This window comes from Bombina bombina, chromosome 4 (genome assembly GCF_027579735.1).
Source record: "Bombina bombina isolate aBomBom1 chromosome 4, aBomBom1.pri, whole genome shotgun sequence".
Classification (NCBI taxonomy): Eukaryota; Metazoa; Chordata; class Amphibia; order Anura; family Bombinatoridae; genus Bombina; species Bombina bombina.
The window spans coordinates 885,923,991-885,940,443 of NC_069502.1; the positions used below are offsets into that span (position 1 = coordinate 885,923,991).

A 16,453-nucleotide genomic window follows, 5' to 3' on the forward strand; every position below is an offset into this window, starting at 1 on the left:
TGGATAAGGTATTTAAATCTCCTGTGGTTATTCCAGAAGTTTTTCCTGTTCCTAATGCTATTTCTGCAGTAATTTCCAAAGAATGGGATAAATTGGGTAATTCATTTACTCCTTCTAAACGTTTTAAGCAATTATATCCTGTGCCGTCTGACAGATTAGAATTTTGGGACAAAATCCCTAAAGTTGATGGGGCTATTTCTACCCTTGCTAAACGTACTACTATTCCTACGTCAGATGGTACTTCGTTTAAGGATCCTTTAGATAGGAAAATTGAATCCTTTCTAAGAAAAGCTTATCTGTGTTCAGGTAATCTTCTTAGACCTGCTATATCTTTGGCTGATGTTGCTGCAGCTTCAACTTTTTGGTTGGAAACCTTAGCGCAACAAGTAACACATCATGATTCTCATGATATTATTATTCTTCTTCAGCATGCTAATAATTTTATCTGTGATGCCATCTTTGATATTATCAGGGTTGATGTCAGGTTTATGTCTCTAGCTATTTTAGCTAGAAGAGCTTTATGGCTTAAGACTTGGAATGCTGATATGGCTTCTAAATCAACTCTACTTTCCATTTCTTTCCAGGGTAACAAATTATTTGGTTCTCAGTTGGATTCTATTATTTCAACTGTTACTGGTGGGAAAGGAACTTTTTTACCACAGGATAAAAAATCTAAGGGTAAAAACAGAGCTAATAATCGTTTTCGTTCCTTTCGTTTCAACAAAGAACAAAAACCTGATCCTTCATCCTCAGGAGCAGTTTCAGTTTGGAAACCATCTCCAATCTGGAATAAATCCAAGCCAGCCAGAAAGGCAAAGCCTGCTTCTAAGTCCACATGAAGGTGCGGCCCTCATTCCAGCTCAGCTGGTAGGGGGCAGGTTACGTTTTTTCAAAGAAATTTGGATCAATTCTGTTCACAATCTTTGGATTCAGAACATTGTTTCAGAAGGGTACAGAATTGGTTTCAAGATGAGACCTCCTGCAAAGAGATTTTTTCTTTCCCGTGTCCCAGTAAATCCAGTAAAAGCTCAAGCATTTCTGAATTGTGTTTCAGATCTAGAGTTGACTGGAGTAATTATGCCAGTTCCAGTTCAGGAACAGGGGATGGGGTTTTATTCAAATCTCTTCATTGTACCAAAGAAGGAGAATTCCTTCAGACCAGTTCTGGATCTAAAAATATTGAATCGTTATGTAAGGATACCAACGTTCAAGATGGTAACTGTAAGGACTATCTTGCCTTTTGTTCAGCAAGGGAATTATATGTCCACAATAGATTTACAGGATGCATATCTGCATATTCCGATTCATCCGGATCATTATCGGTTCCTGAGATTCTCTTTTCTGGACAAGCATTACCAGTTTGTGGCTCTGCCGTTTGGCCTTGCTACAGCTCCAAGAATTTTTACAAAGGTTCTCGGTGCCCTTCTGTCTGTAATCAGAGAACAGGGTATTGTGGTATTTCCTTATTTGGACGATATCTTGGTACTTGCTCAGTCTTTACATTTAGCAGAATTTCATACGAATCGACTTGTGTTGTTTCTTCAAGATCATGGTTGGAGGATCAATTTACCAAAAAGTTCATTGATTCCTCAGACAAGGGTAACCTTTCTGGGTTTCCAAATAGATTCAGTGTCCATGACTCTGTCTTTAACAGACAAGAGGCGTCTAAAACTGATGGCAGCTTGTCGAAACCTTCAGTCACAATCATTCCCTTCGGTAGCCTTATGCATGGAGATTCTAGGTCTTATGACTGCTGCATCGGACGCGATCCCCTTTGCTCGTTTTCACATGCGACCTCTTCAGCTTTGTATGCTGAATCAATGGTGCAAGGATTACACAAAGATATCTCAATTAATATCTTTAAAACCGATTGTTCGACACTCTCTAACGTGGTGGACAGATCACCATTGTTTAATTCAGGGGTTTCTTTTGTGCTTCCGACCTGGACTGTAATTTCAACAGATGCAAGTCTCTCAGGTTGGGGAGCTGTGTGGGGATCTCTGACGGCACAAGGAGTTTGGGAATCTCAGGAGGTGAGATTACCGATCAATATTTTGGAACTCCGTGCAATTTTCAGAGCTCTTCAGTTTTGGCCTCTTCTGAAGAGAGAATCGTTCATTTGTTTTCAGACAGACAATGTCACAACTGTGGCATACATCAATCATCAAGGAGGAACTCACAGTCCTCTGGCTATGAAAGAAGTATCTCGAATTTTGGTTTGGGCGGAATCCAGCTCCTGTCTAATCTCTGCGGTTCATATCCCAGGTGTAGACAATTGGGAAGCGGATTATCTCAGTCGCCAAACGTTGCATCCAGGCGAATGGTCTCTTCACCCAGAGGTATTTCTTCAGATCGTTCAAATGTGGGAACTTCCAGAAATAGATTTGATGGCGTCCCATCTAAACAAGAATCTTCCCAGGTATCTGTCCAGATCCCGGGATCCTCAGGCGGAGGCAGTGGATGCATTATCACTTCCTTGGAAGTATCATCCTGCCTATATCTTTCCGCCTCTAGTTCTTCTTCCAAGAGTAATCTCCAAGATTCTGAAGGAATGCTCGTTTGTTCTGCTGGTAGCTCCGGCATGGCCTCACAGGTTTTGGTATGCGGATCTTGTCCAGATGGCCTCTTGCCAACCGTGGACTCTTCCGTTAAGACCAGACCTTCTGTCACAAGGTCCTTTTTTCCATCAGGATCTGAAATCCTTAAATTTAAAGGTATGGAGATTGAACGCTTGATTCTTCGTCAAAGAGGTTTCTCTGACGCTGTGATTAATACTATGTTACAGGCTCGTAAATCTGTATCTAGAGAGATATATTATAGAGTCTGGAAGACTTATATTTCTTGGTGTATTTCTCATCATTTTTCTTGGCATTCTTTTAGAATTCCGAGAATTTTACAGTTTCTTCAGGATGGTTTAGATAAAGGTTTATCCACAAGTTCTTTGAAAGGACAAATCTCTGTTCTTTCTGTTCTTTTTCACAGAAAGATTGCCATTCTTCCTGATATTCATTGTTTTGTACAAGCTTTGGTTCGTATAAAACCTGTCATTAAGTCAATTTCTCCTCCTTGGAGTTTGAATTTGGTTCTGGGGGCTCTTCAAGCTCCTCCGTTTGAACCTATGCATTCATTGGACATTAAATTACTTTCTTGGAAAGTTTTGTTCCTTTTGGCCATCCCTTCTGCCAGAAGAGTTTCTGAATTATCTGCTCTTTCTTGTGAGTCTCCTTTTCTGATTTTTCATCAGGATAAGGCGGTGTTGCGAACTTCTTTTGAATTTTTACCTAAAGTTGTGAATTCCAACAACATTAGTAGAGAAATTGTGGTTCCTTCATTATGTCCTAATCCTAAGAATTCTAAGGAGAAATCGTTGCATTCTTTGGATGTTGTTAGAGCTTTGAAATATTATGTTGAAGCTACTAAATCTTTCAGAAAGACTTCTAGTCTATTTGTTATCTTTTCCGGTTCTAGAAAAGGCCAGAAAGCTTCTGCCATTTCTTTGGCATCTTGGTTGAAATCTTTAATTCATCTTGCCTATGTTGAGTCGGGTAAAACTCCGCCTCAGAGAATTACAGCTCATTCTACTAGGTCAGTTTCTACTTCCTGGGCGTTTAGGAATGAAGCTTCGGTTGATCAGATTTGCAAAGCAGCAACTTGGTCCTCTTTGCATACTTTTACTAAATTCTACCATTTTGATGTATTTTCTTCTTCTGAAGCAGTTTTTGGTAGAAAAGTACTTCAGGCAGCGGTTTCAGTTTGAATCTTCTGCTTATGTTTTTCGTTAAACTTTATTTTGGGTGTGGATTATTTTCAGCAGGAATTGGCTGTCTTTATTTTATCCCTCCCTCTCTAGTGACTCTTGTGTGGAAAGATCCACATCTTGGGTAATCATTATCCCATACGTCACTAGCTCATGGACTCTTGCTAATTACATGAAAGAAAACATAATTTATGTAAGAACTTACCTGATAAATTCATTTCTTTCATATTAGCAAGAGTCCATGAGGCCCGCCCTTTTTTTGTGGTGGTTATGATTTTGTATAAAGCACAATTATTCCAATTCCTTATTTTATATGCTTTCGCACTTTTTTATCACCCCACTTCTTGGCTATTCGTTAAACTGAATTGTGGGTGTGGTGAGGGGTGTATTTATAGGCATTTTGAGGTTTGGGAAACTTTGCCCCTCCTGGTAGGAATGTATATCCCATACGTCACTAGCTCATGGACTCTTGCTAATATGAAAGAAATGAATTTATCAGGTAAGTTCTTACATAAATTATGTTTTTTTGCATTATTAGCCTGTCTAAGCCTGTCTAACATGTCTGTACCTTCAGATAGAACATGTTCTGTATGTATGGAGGCCAAGGTGGTCCCCCCTTCAAATGTATGTGATAATTGTGCCATGGCGTCCAGACAAAGTAAGGACAGTACTGTCACATTTAATAAGGTTGCCCAAGATGATTCCTCAAATGAAGGTAGTGGGGATAGTTCTTCATCCTCTCCTTCTGTGTCAATACCAGTTATGCCGGCGCAGGCGACCCATAGTACATCTAGCGCGCCAATGCTTTTTACTATGCAACAATTAACGGCAGTAATGGATAATTCCATAGCTAATATTTTATCCAAAATGCCAGCATTTCAAAGAAAGCGTGATTGCTCAGTTTTAAATACAGTGGAGCAAGAAGGCGCTGACGATAATTTATCTGTCATACCCTCACACCAGTCAGAAGTGGCAGTGAGGGAGGGTTTGTCGGAGGGAGAACTTTCTGATTCAGGAAGAATTTCTCAACAGGCAGAACCTGATGTTGTGACGTTTAAATTTAAGTTAGAGCATCTCCGCGCATTACTTAAGGAGGTACTAACTACGCTGGATGATTGTGACTCTTTGGTCATTCAAGAAAAATTGTGCAAGATGGACAAATTCCTAGAGGTCCCGGTGCACCCTGATGCCTTTCCGATACCTAAAAGGGTGGCGGACATAGTGACTAAGGAGTGGGAGAAGCCAGGCATACCTTTTGTCCCACCTCCTATATTTAAGAAATTGTTCCCCATGGTCGACCCAAGGAAGGACACATGGCAAACAGTCCCTAAGGTTGAGGGGGCAGTTTCTACGCTAGCCAAACGCACGACTATTCCCATTGAGGACAATTGTGCTTTCAAAGATCCTATGGATAAAAAATTGGAGGGTTTGCTTAAAAAGATTTTTGTTCACCAAGGTTACCTCCTCCAACCAATTTCGTGCATTATTCCTGTCACTACGGCGGCGTGTTTCTGGTTCGATCAACTAGAAAAGTCGCTCAATAAGGAGACTCCAAATGAGGAAGTCATGGACAGAATTCACGCACTTAAGTTAGCTAATTCCTTTATTTTAGATGCCGCTTTGCAATTAGCGAGATTAGCGGCGAAAAATTCAGGGTTTGCAATTGTGGCTCGCAGAGCGCTCTGGCTAAAGTCTTGGTCGGCGGATGTATCTTCCAAGACAAAATTGCTTAATATCCCTTTCAAAAGGTAAGACCCTTTTTGGGCCAGAATTGAAAGAAATTATTTCAGACATCACTGGGGGGAAGGGCCATGCCCTCCCACAGGATAGGCCTTTCAAGGCTAAGAATAAGTCCAATTTTCGTTCCTTTCGTAATTTCAGGAACGGACCGGCTTCTAACTCTGCAGCCTCTAGACAAGAGGGTAACGCTTCCCAGGCTAAGCCAGCTTGGAAACCAATGCAAGGCTGGAACAAGGGTAAACAGGCCAAGAAGCCTGCTGCTGCTACCAAGACAGCATGAAGGGGTAGCCCCCGATCCGGGACCGGATCTAGTAGGGGGCAGACTCTCTCTCTTTGCTCAGGCTTGGGCAAGAGATGTTCCGGATCCCTGGGCACTAGAAATAGTCTCTCAGGGTTATCTTCTAGAATTCAAGGAACTTCCTCCAAATAAAGAGACAGGCATTCTTACATTGTGTAGAAGACCTGTTAAAGATGGGAGTGATACACCCAGTTCCAACAGTGGAACAAGGTCAGGGGTTTTACTCAAACCTGTTTGTAGTTCCCAAAAAAGAGGGAACTTTCAGACCAATTCTGGATTTAAAAATTCTAAACAAATTTCTCGAATGGAAACCATTCGAACAATTTTACCTACAATCCAGGAGGGTCAATATATGACTACCGTGGATTTAAAGGATGCGTACCTACATATTCCTATCCACAAAGATCATCATCAGTTCCTAAGGTTCGCCTTTCTGGACAAACATTACCAGTTCGTGGCGTGGCTCTCCCGTTCGGTTTAGCCACTGCTCCCAGAATTTTCACAAAGGTGCTAGGGTCCCTTCTGGCGGTTCTAAGACCGAGGGGCATTGCAGTGGCACCTTATCTAGACGACATTCTAATTCAAGCGTCGTCTCTTTCCAAGGCAAAGGCTCATACAGACATTGTTCTAGCCTTTCTCAGATCTCACGGGTGGAAGGTGAACGTACAAAAGAGTTCCCTGTCTCCGTCAACAAGAGTTCCCTTTTTGGGAACAATAATAGATTCTTTAGAAATGAAGATCTTCCTGACAGAAGTCAGAAAGTCAAAGCTTCTAAACGCTTGTCAAGTTTTTCACTCTATTCTGCAGCCTTCCATAGCTCAGTGCATGGAAGTAGTAGGATTGATGGTTGCAGCAATGGACATAGTTCCTTTTGCTCAAATTCATCTAAGACCATTACAATTGTGCAAGCTCAATCAGTGGAATGGGGACTATGCAGACTTGTCTCCACAGATTCAAGTAGACCAGGTAACCAGAGACTCACTCCGTTGGTGGTTGACTCAGGATCACCTGTCTCAGGGAATGAGTTTCCGCAGACCAGAGTCGGCCATTGTCATGACCGACGCCAGTCTATTAGGCTGGGGCGCGGTCTGGGATTCCCTGAAAGCTCAGGGTCTATGGTCTCGGGAAGAGTCTCTTCTTCCGATAAACATCCTGGAACTGAGAGCGATATTCAATGCTCTCCGGGCTTGGCCTCAACTAGCGAAGGCCGGATTCATAAGATTCCAGTCAGACAACATGACGACTGTAGCTTACATCAACCATCAGGGAGGAACAAAGAGTTCCTTGGCGATGAGAGAGGTATCCAAGATCATCAAATGGGCGGAGGATCACTCCTGCCATCTATCTGCCATTCACATCCCAGGAGTAGACAACTGGGAGGCGAATTATCTGAGTCGTCAGACTTTTCATCCGGGGGAGTGGGAACTCCACCCGGAGGTCTTTGCCCAGTTAACCCAATTATTGGGCATTCCAGACATGGATCTGATGGCGTCTCGTCAGAACTTCAAGGTTCCTTGCTACGGGTCCAGATCCAGGGATCCCAAGGCGACCCTAGTGGATGCATTAGTGGCGCCTTGGTCGTTCAACCTAGCTTATGTGTTTCCACCGTTTCCTCTCCTTCCCAGGCTCGTAGCCAGGATCAAACAGGAGAAGGCCTCAGTGATTCTGATAGCTCCTGCGTGGCCACGCAGGACTTGGTATGCAGACCTGGTGAATATGTCATCGGCTCCACCATGGAAGCTACCTTTGAGACAGGATCTTCTAGTACAAGGTCCATTCGAACATCCAAATCTAGTTTCTCTGCAGCTGACTGCTTGGAAATTGAACGCTTGATTTTATCCAAGCGTGGGTTTTCAAATTCAGTGATAGATACTCTGGTCCAAGCCAGAAAACCAGTGACTAGAAAGATTTATCATAAAATATGGAAAAAATATATCTGCTGGTGTGAATCCAAGGGATTCTCCTGGAGTAAGATTAAAATTCCTAAGATTCTCTCCTTTCTCCAAGAGGGTTTGGATAAAGGGTTGTCAGCGAGTTCTCTAAAAGGACAGATTTCTGCTTTATCTGTATTGTTACACAAACGACTGGCAGCTGTGCCAGATGTACAAGCTTTTGTACAGGCTTTGGTCAGAATCAAGCCTGTTTACAGGCCCATGACTCCTCCTTGGAGTCTAAATTTTGTTCTTTCAGTTCTTCAAGGGGTTCCGTTTGAACCTTTACATTCCATAGATATCAAGTTACTATCTTGGAAAGTCCTATTTTTGATTGCTATTTCTTCTGCTAGAAGAGTTTCTGAATTATCTGCTTTGCAGTGTGACCCACCTTATCTGGTGTTCCATTCAGATAAGGTTGTTTTGCGTACTAAACCTGGTTTTCTTCCAAAAGTAGTTTCTAACAAGAATATTAACCAGGAAATAGTTGTTCCTTCTCTGTGTCCGAATCCAGTTTCAAAGAAGGAACGTTTGTTACACAATTTAGATGTGGTCCGTGCTTTAAAGTTCTATTTAGATGCAACAAAGGATTTCAGACAAACTTCATCTTTGTTTGTCGTTTACTCTGGTAAGAGGAGAGGACAAAAAGCTACTGCTACCTCTCTTTCTTTCTGGCTGAAAAGCATCATCCGATTGGCTTATGAGACTGCCGGACGGCAGCCTCCTGAACGAATCACAGCTCACTCTACTAGGGCTGTGGCTTCCACATGGGCCTTCAAGAACGAGGCTTCTGTTGATCAGATATGTAAGGCAGCGACTTGGTCTTCTCTGCACACTTTTGCCAAATTCTACAAATTTGATACTTATGCTTCTTCGGAGGCTATTTTTGGGAGAAAGGTTTTGCAAGCCATGGTGCCTTCTATCTAGGTAACCTGATATGCTCCCTCCCTTCATCTGTGTCCTAAAGCTTTGGTATTGGTTCCCACAAGTAATGGATTACGCCGTTGACCGGACACACCAATGTTGGAGAAAACAGAATTTATGCTTACCTGATAAATTACTTTCTCCAACGGTGTGTCCGGTCCACGGCCCGCCCTGGTTTTTTAATCAGGTTTGAAAAATGTCTTTCTCTATACACTACAGTCACCACCTTCTCCTTTTTTTCTCCTAACCGTCGGTCGAATGACTGGGGGGCGGAGCCCGAGGAGGGGCTATATGGGCAGCTTTTGCTGTGCTCTTTGCCATTTCCTGTTGGGGAAGAGAATATTCCCACAAGTAATGGATGACGCCGTGGACCGGACACACCGTTGGAGAAAGTAATTTATCAGGTAAGCATAAATTCTGTTTTTTTTAATTTACCTATCAAATCTATATATATATATATATTTAAAGGGAGACTCAGGTCAAATTAACCTTTCATGATTCAGATACAGCATGTCATTTTAAACAACTTTCCAATTTACTTCCATTTAAAAAAATGTGCACAGTCTTTTATATTTGCACTTTTCGAGTCACCAGCTCCTACTGAGCATGTGCAATAATTAACAGACTATACTATATACATTTGTGATTGGCTGATTGCTATCACATGGTACAGGGGGAGTGGAAATATACATAACTTTTAAATGTGTGAGACAAAAATCTACTACTCATGTGAAGTTCAGACTAAGTGCTATTGTATTGTCTTTTTGTCATGCATTTGTTGATTATGCAAATCTACTATATTTACTGGCCCTTTAAGTAGGCAACCAAATGTATTGATCTAGGCCCATTTTGGTATATTTCATGCCACCATTTCACCGCCAAATACCATCAAATAAAAGAAAAATGTTTTTTTTTTATACAAACTTTGGGTTTCTCACAGAAATTATTTACATACTGCTTATGCAATCATGGCATAAATGTTTGTAAAAGTTTCTCTGGGATTCCCTTTTTTAGGAATAGCAGACTTTTATGGCTTTGCCATTGCTTTTTGGTAATTAGAAGGCTGCTAATTGCAGCTGTGCACCCCACTTCTATTATTCCCGGCAGTGAAAGGGTTAATGCAGCTGTGCCCCACACTTCTATTATTCCCGTCAGTGAAAGGGTTAATTAGGTAGCTTAAAAGGTTAATGTTAGCCTTAGTGTATAGATTAACCTCCTACCTGTCACTCCCCACCCTCTGATTCCTACCTGATCCCTCCCAATCAGCTCTCTTCCTTCCCCCACCCCCCACTTTTAACCCCCATCTTAGGTACTGACAGACAGTCTGCCAGTATGAAAAAATAATGCTTTTTTTTTTTTTAATACATTTTTTTTATTTCTCCAGTGTAGGATCCCCCCTTAGCCCTAACCTCCCTGATCCCCCCAAACAGCTCTCAAAACTTCCACGGGTCATCCATTACTTATGGGATTATATCTCCTTCCCAACAGGAAGTTGCAAGAGGATCACCCAAGCAGAGTTGCTATATAGCTCCTCCCCTCACATGTCATATCCAGTCATTCTCTTGCAACTCAACATAGATAGGTCGTTGTGAGAGGTCTGTGGTGTTTTTTAAACTTAGTTTATGTCTTCAATCAAAAGTTTGTTATTTTAAATGGCACCGGAGTGTGCTGTTTGTTCTCAGGCAGTATTAGAAGAAGAATCTGCCTGCGTTTTCTATGATCTTAGCAGAAGTAACTAAGATCCACTGGCTGTTTCTCGCACATTCTGAGGAGTGAGGTAACTTCAGAAAGGGGAATAGCATGCGGGGCCCCCCTGCAAACGAGGTATGTGCAGTAAATTATTTTTCTAAGGAATGGAATTGACTAGAAAATACTGCTGTTACCAATGTACTGTAAGTACAGCCTTGAATGCAGTGGTAGCGACTGGTATTAGGCTGATGAGTGTACGTGCACTGAAGTATTTTTCTGGGGAATGGAATTTGTCTAAGAAAATACTGTTAATGCTGAAGTAATGTTTGAGCCTTAACTGCAGTAAAAGCGACTGGTAGCAGGCTTATTAATAATACTTCATAATCTTTTAATGTTTAAAACGTTTACTGGCATGTTAAACGTTTTTTGTGAGGTACTTGGTGATAAAACTTATTGGGGCATGATTTTTCCACATGGCTAACGTTTATTTCTGCATAGAAACAGTTAACTGAGATTTCCCACTGTTGTAATATGAGTGGGAGGGGTCTATTTTAGCGCTTTTTTGCGCAGTAAAAATTCAGTCACAGTCTTCCTATTTCATCCTCCATGATCCAGGACGTTCCTAGAGAGCTCAGGGGTCTTCAAAGTTCATTTTGAGGGAGGTAATCAGTCACAGCAGACCTGTGACAGTGTGTTTGACTGTGATAAAAACGTTATTTGTTAAATTGATATCCGTTTTTGGGTATTAAGGGGTTAATCATCCATTTGCTGGTGGGTGCAATCCTTTGCTAATTTAATACATTTACTGTGAAATTTTGGTTGCTATAACTGATTTGGTTCATTGTTATTTCAACTGTGACAGCTTTTTGTGCTTCTTAAAGGCGCAGTAGCGTTTTTTATATTGCTTGTAAATTTATTTGAAAGTATTTTCCAAGCTTGCTAGTCTCATTGCCAGTCTGTTTAAACATGTCTGACACAGATGAATCTACGTGTTCACTATGTTTGAAGGCCAATGTGGAGCCCCATAGAAATTTGTGTACTAAATGCATTGATGTCACTTTAAATAAAAGTCAATCTTTACATGTAAAGAAATTATCACCAGACAACGAGGGGGAAGTTATGCCGACTAACTCTCCTCACGTGTCAGTACCTTCGCCTCCCGCTCAGGAGGTGCGTGATATTGTGGCGCCAAGTACATCAGAGAGGCCCATACAAATCACTTTGCAAGACATGGCTACTGTTATGACCGAGGTATTATCTAAATTGCCAGAATTAAGAGGCAAGCGCGATTGTTCGGGGTTAAGGACAGAGCGCGCTGATGATGGGAGAGCCATGTCTGATACTGCGTCACAATTTGCAGAACATGAGGACGGAGAGCTTCATTCTGTGGGTGACGGATCTGATCCAGGGAGACTGGATTCAGAGATTTCTAATTTTAAATTTAAGCTTGAAAACCTCCGCGTACTGCTAGGAGAGGTATTAGCAGCTCTGAATGATTGTAACACTGTTGCAATTCCAGAGAAATTATGTAGGCTGGATAGATACTATGCGGTACCGGTGTGTACTGACGTTTTTCCTATACCTAAGAGGCTTACAGAGATTATTAGCAAGGAGTGGGATAGGCCCGGTGTGCCCTTTCCCCCCCCCTCCTATATTTAGGAAAATGTTTCCAATAGACGCCACCACACGGGACTTATGGCAGACGGTCCCTAAGGTGGAGGGAGCAGTTTCTACTTTGGCTAAGCGTACCACTATCCCGATGGAGGATAGTTGTGCTTTTTCAGATCCAATGAATAAAAAATTAGAAGGTTACCTTAAGAAATTTTTTGTTCAACAAGGTTTTATCTTACAGCCCCTTGCATGCATTGCGCCTGTCACTGCTGCTGCGGCGGCATTCTGGTTTGAGTCTCTGGAAGAGGCCATTCGCACAGCTCCATTGGATGAGATTATGAACAAGCTTAAAGCACTTAAGCTAGCTAACGCATTTGTTTCTGATGCTGTTGTACATTTAACCAAATTGACGGCTAAGAACTCTGGTTTCGCCATTCAAGCGCGCAGAGCGCTATGGCTTAAATCATGGTCAGCTGACGTGACTTCTAAATCTAAACTGCTTAATATTCCTTTCAAAGGGCAGACCTTGTTCGGGCCCGGCTTGAAAGAAATTATTGCTGACATTACTGGGGGTAAGGGTCATACTCTTCCTCAGGACAAGGCCAAATCAAAGGCCAAACAGTCTAATTTTCGTGCCTTTCGTAACTTCAAGGCAGGAGCAACATCAACTTCCTCCGCTCCAAAACAGGAAGGAACTGTTGCTCGTTACAGACAGGGCTGGAAAGCTAACCAGTCCTGGAACAAGGGCAAGCAGGCCAGAAAACCTACTTCTGCCCCTAAGACAGCATGAAGAGAGGGCCCCCTATCCGGAAACGGATCTAGTGGGGGGCAGACTGTCTCTCTTCGCCCAGGCTTGGGCAAGAGATGTCCAGGATCCCTGGGCGTTGGAGATCATATCTCAGGGATACCTTCTGGACTTCAACGTTTCTCCTCCACAAGGGAGATTTCATCTTTCAAGGTTATCAGCAAACCAAATAAAGAAAGAGGCGTTTCTACGCTGTGTACAAGACCTCTTATTAATGGGGGTGATCCACCCAGTTCCGTGGACGGAACAAGGGCAAGGATTTTACTCAAATCTGTTTGTGGTCCCCAAGAAAGAGGGAACCTTCAGACCAATCTTGGACCTAAAGATCTTAAACAAATTCCTAAGAGTTCCATCATTCAAAATGGAAACTATTCGAACCATCCTACCCATGATCCAAGAGGGTCAATACATGACCACAGTGGACTTAAAGGATGCCTACCTTCACATACCGATTCACAAAGATCATTATCGGTACCTAAGATTTGCCTTTCTAGACAGGCATTACCAGTTTGTAGCTCTTCCCTTCGGGCTAACTACGGCCCTGAGAATTTCTACAAAGGTTCTGGGCTCTCTTCTGGCGGTACTAAGACCGCGAGGCATAGCGGTGACTCCATACCTAGACGACATTCTGATACAAGCGTCAAGTTTTCAAATTACCAAGTCTCACACAGAGATAGTTCTGGCATTTCTGAGGTCGCATGGGTGGAAGGTGAACGTGGAAAAGAGTTCTCTATTACCACTCACAAGGGTTCCCTTCCTAGGGACTCTTATAGATTCTATAGAGATGAAAATTTACCTGACGGAGTCCAGGCTATTAAAGCTTCAAAATACTTGCCGTGCCCTTCATTCCATTCCACACCCGTCAGTAGCTCAGTGCATGGAAGTAATCGGCTTAATGGTTGCGGCAATGGACATAGTACCATTTGCGCGCCTGCATCTCAGACCACTGCAATTGTGCATGCTCAGCCAGTGGAATGGGGATTACTCAGATTTGTCCCCTCTACTAAATCTGGATCAAGAGACCAGAGATTCTCTTCTATGGTGGCTTTCTCGGCCCCATCTGTCCAAGGGGATGACCTTTCGCAGGCCAGATTGGACGATTGTTACAACAGACGCCAGCCTTCTAGGTTGGGGCGCAATCTGGAATTCCCTGAAGGCTCAGGGATCATGGACTCAGGAGGAGAAACTCCTCCCAATAAATATTCTGGAGTTAAGAGCAATATTCAATGCTCTTCTAGCTTGGCCTCAGTTAGCAACTCTGAGGTTCATCAGATTTCAGTCGGACAACATCACGACTGTGGCTTACATCAACCATCAAGGGGGAACCAGGAGTTCCCTAGCGATGTTGGAAGTCTCAAAGATAATTCGCTGGGCAGAGTCTCACTCTTGCCACCTGTCAGCGATCTACATCCCAGGCGTGGAGAACTGGGAGGCGGATTTTCTAAGTTGCCAGACTTTTCATCCGGGGGAGTGGGAACTTCATTCGGAGGTCTTCGCTCAACTGATTCATCGTTGGGGCAAACCAGATCTGGATCTCATGGTGTCTCGCCAGAACGCCAAGCTTCCTTGTTACGGATCCAGATCCAGGGACCCGGGAGCGGCGCTGATAGATGCTCTGACAGCCCCTTGGGTCTTCAACATGGCTTATGTGTTTCCACCATTCCCGATGCTGCCTCGACTGATTGCCAAGATCAAACAGGAGAGAGCATCGGTGATTTTGGTAGCGCCTGCGTGGCCACGCAGGACCTGGTATGCAGACCTAGTGGACATGTCGTCCTGTCCACCATGGTCTCTGCCTCTGAGGCAGGACCTTCTAATTCAGGGTCCTTTCAACCATCCAAATCTAATTTCTCTGAGACTGACTGCATGGAGATTGAACGCTTGATTCTATCAAAGCGTGGCTTCTCGGAGTCGGTTATTGATACTTTAATACAGGGTCGGAAACCTGTTACCAGAAAAATTTACCATAAGATATGGCGTAAATATTTATATTGGTGCGAATCCAAGAGTTACTCAAGGAGTAAGAGTAGGATTCCTAGGATATTGTCTTTTCTACAAGAGGGTTTAGAAAAGGGCTTATCTGCTAGTTCGTTAAAGGGACAGATTTCGGCGCTGTCTATTCTTCTACACAAACGTCTGGCAGAAGTTCCAGATGTTCAGGCTTTTTGTCAGGCTTTGGCTAGGATTAAGCCTGTGTTTAAGACTGTTGCTCCGCCGTGGAGCTTAAACTTAGTTCTTAACGTTTTGCAAGATGTTCCATTTGAACCCCTTGATTCCATTGATATCAAGCTGTTATCTTGGAAAGTTCTGTTTTTGATGGCTATTTCCTCGGCTCGAAGAGTCTCTGAGTTATCTGCCTTACATTGTGATTCTCCTTATCTAATTTTTCATTCAGACAAGTCAGTTCTGCGTACTAAACCTGGGTTCTTACCTAAGGTAGTTTCTAACAGGAATATCAATCAAGAGATTGTTGTTCCATCTTTGTGTCCTAACCCTTCTTCAAAGAAGGAACGACTTTTGCATAATCTGGACGTAGTCCGTGCCCTGAAGTTCTATTTGCAGGCAACTAAGGATTTTCGTCAAACTTCTTCTCTGTTTGTCGTTTACTCTGGACAGAGGAGAGGTCAAAAGGCTTCGGCTACCTTTCTCTCTTTTTGGCTTCGTAGTATAATACGTTTAGCCTATGAGACTGCTGGACAGCAGCCTCCTGAAAGAATTACAGCTCATTCCACTAGAGCTGTGTCTTCCACCTGGGCCTTTAAGAATGAGGCCTCTGTTGAACAGATTTGCAAGGCTGCAACTTGGTCTTCACTTCACACTTTTTCGAAATTTTACAAATTTGACACTTTTGCTTCTTCGGAGGCTATTTTTGGGAGAAAGGTTCTTCAGGCAGTGGTTCCTTCCGTTTAAAGTTCCTGCCTTGTCCCTCCCATCATCCGTGTACTTTTTGCTTTGGTATTGGTATCCCATAAGTAATGGATGACCCGTGGACTGACTACACTTAACAAGAGAAAACATAATTTATGCTTACCTGATAAATTTATTTCTCTTGTAGTGTAGTCAGTCCACGGCCCGCCCTGTCTTTAAGGCAGGTTTAAATTTTAATTAAACTCCAGTCACCACTGCACCCTATGGTTTCTCCTTTCTCGTCTTGTTTCGGTCGAATGACTGGATATGACATGTGAGGGGAGGAGCTATATTGCAACTCTGCTTGGATGATCCTCTTGCAACTTCCTGTTGGGAAGGAGATATAATCCCATAATTAATGGATGACCCGTGGACTGACTACACTACAAGAGAAATAAATTTATCAGGTAAGCATAAATTATGTTTTCTGTGTAGATGCCCAATCCCTCCCCGTCTCTTTGTTTTTTTACATTTCTGTAGCATAGGGCCCCTCCCACTTACTCCCGCTCCCTCCCACCTCAACAGGCTCTTAGTCATGTATATACATGACTAAGAGCCTGTTGAGGCTTGAAACGTTGTATGTTTGTTGCTGAGGACGCTATGTGGAAATAAAGTTTTTTTTAAAGAAATTTGGTGGCTGGAATATACTTTGTATTTAGAATATTTGACAGTATGTGTAATCTTTTTTTTTTATATTTAATATTTCAGGAGCACACTTTAAGTTTTGATGTGCACTAACCGGACCGCTTCAAAATCTAATTCTCACGTACAAAAAATGTACTTTTTATTAT

At 42.6% G+C, this 16,453-nt stretch overlaps 1 protein-coding gene across 1 annotated transcript in view; it reads left to right on the plus strand.

The window, feature by feature from the left end:
• ADGB (androglobin) overlaps positions 1-16,453 on the plus strand; it is a 693,780-nt gene that overhangs the window by 341,146 nt on the left and 336,181 nt on the right. The window lies entirely within an intron of this gene.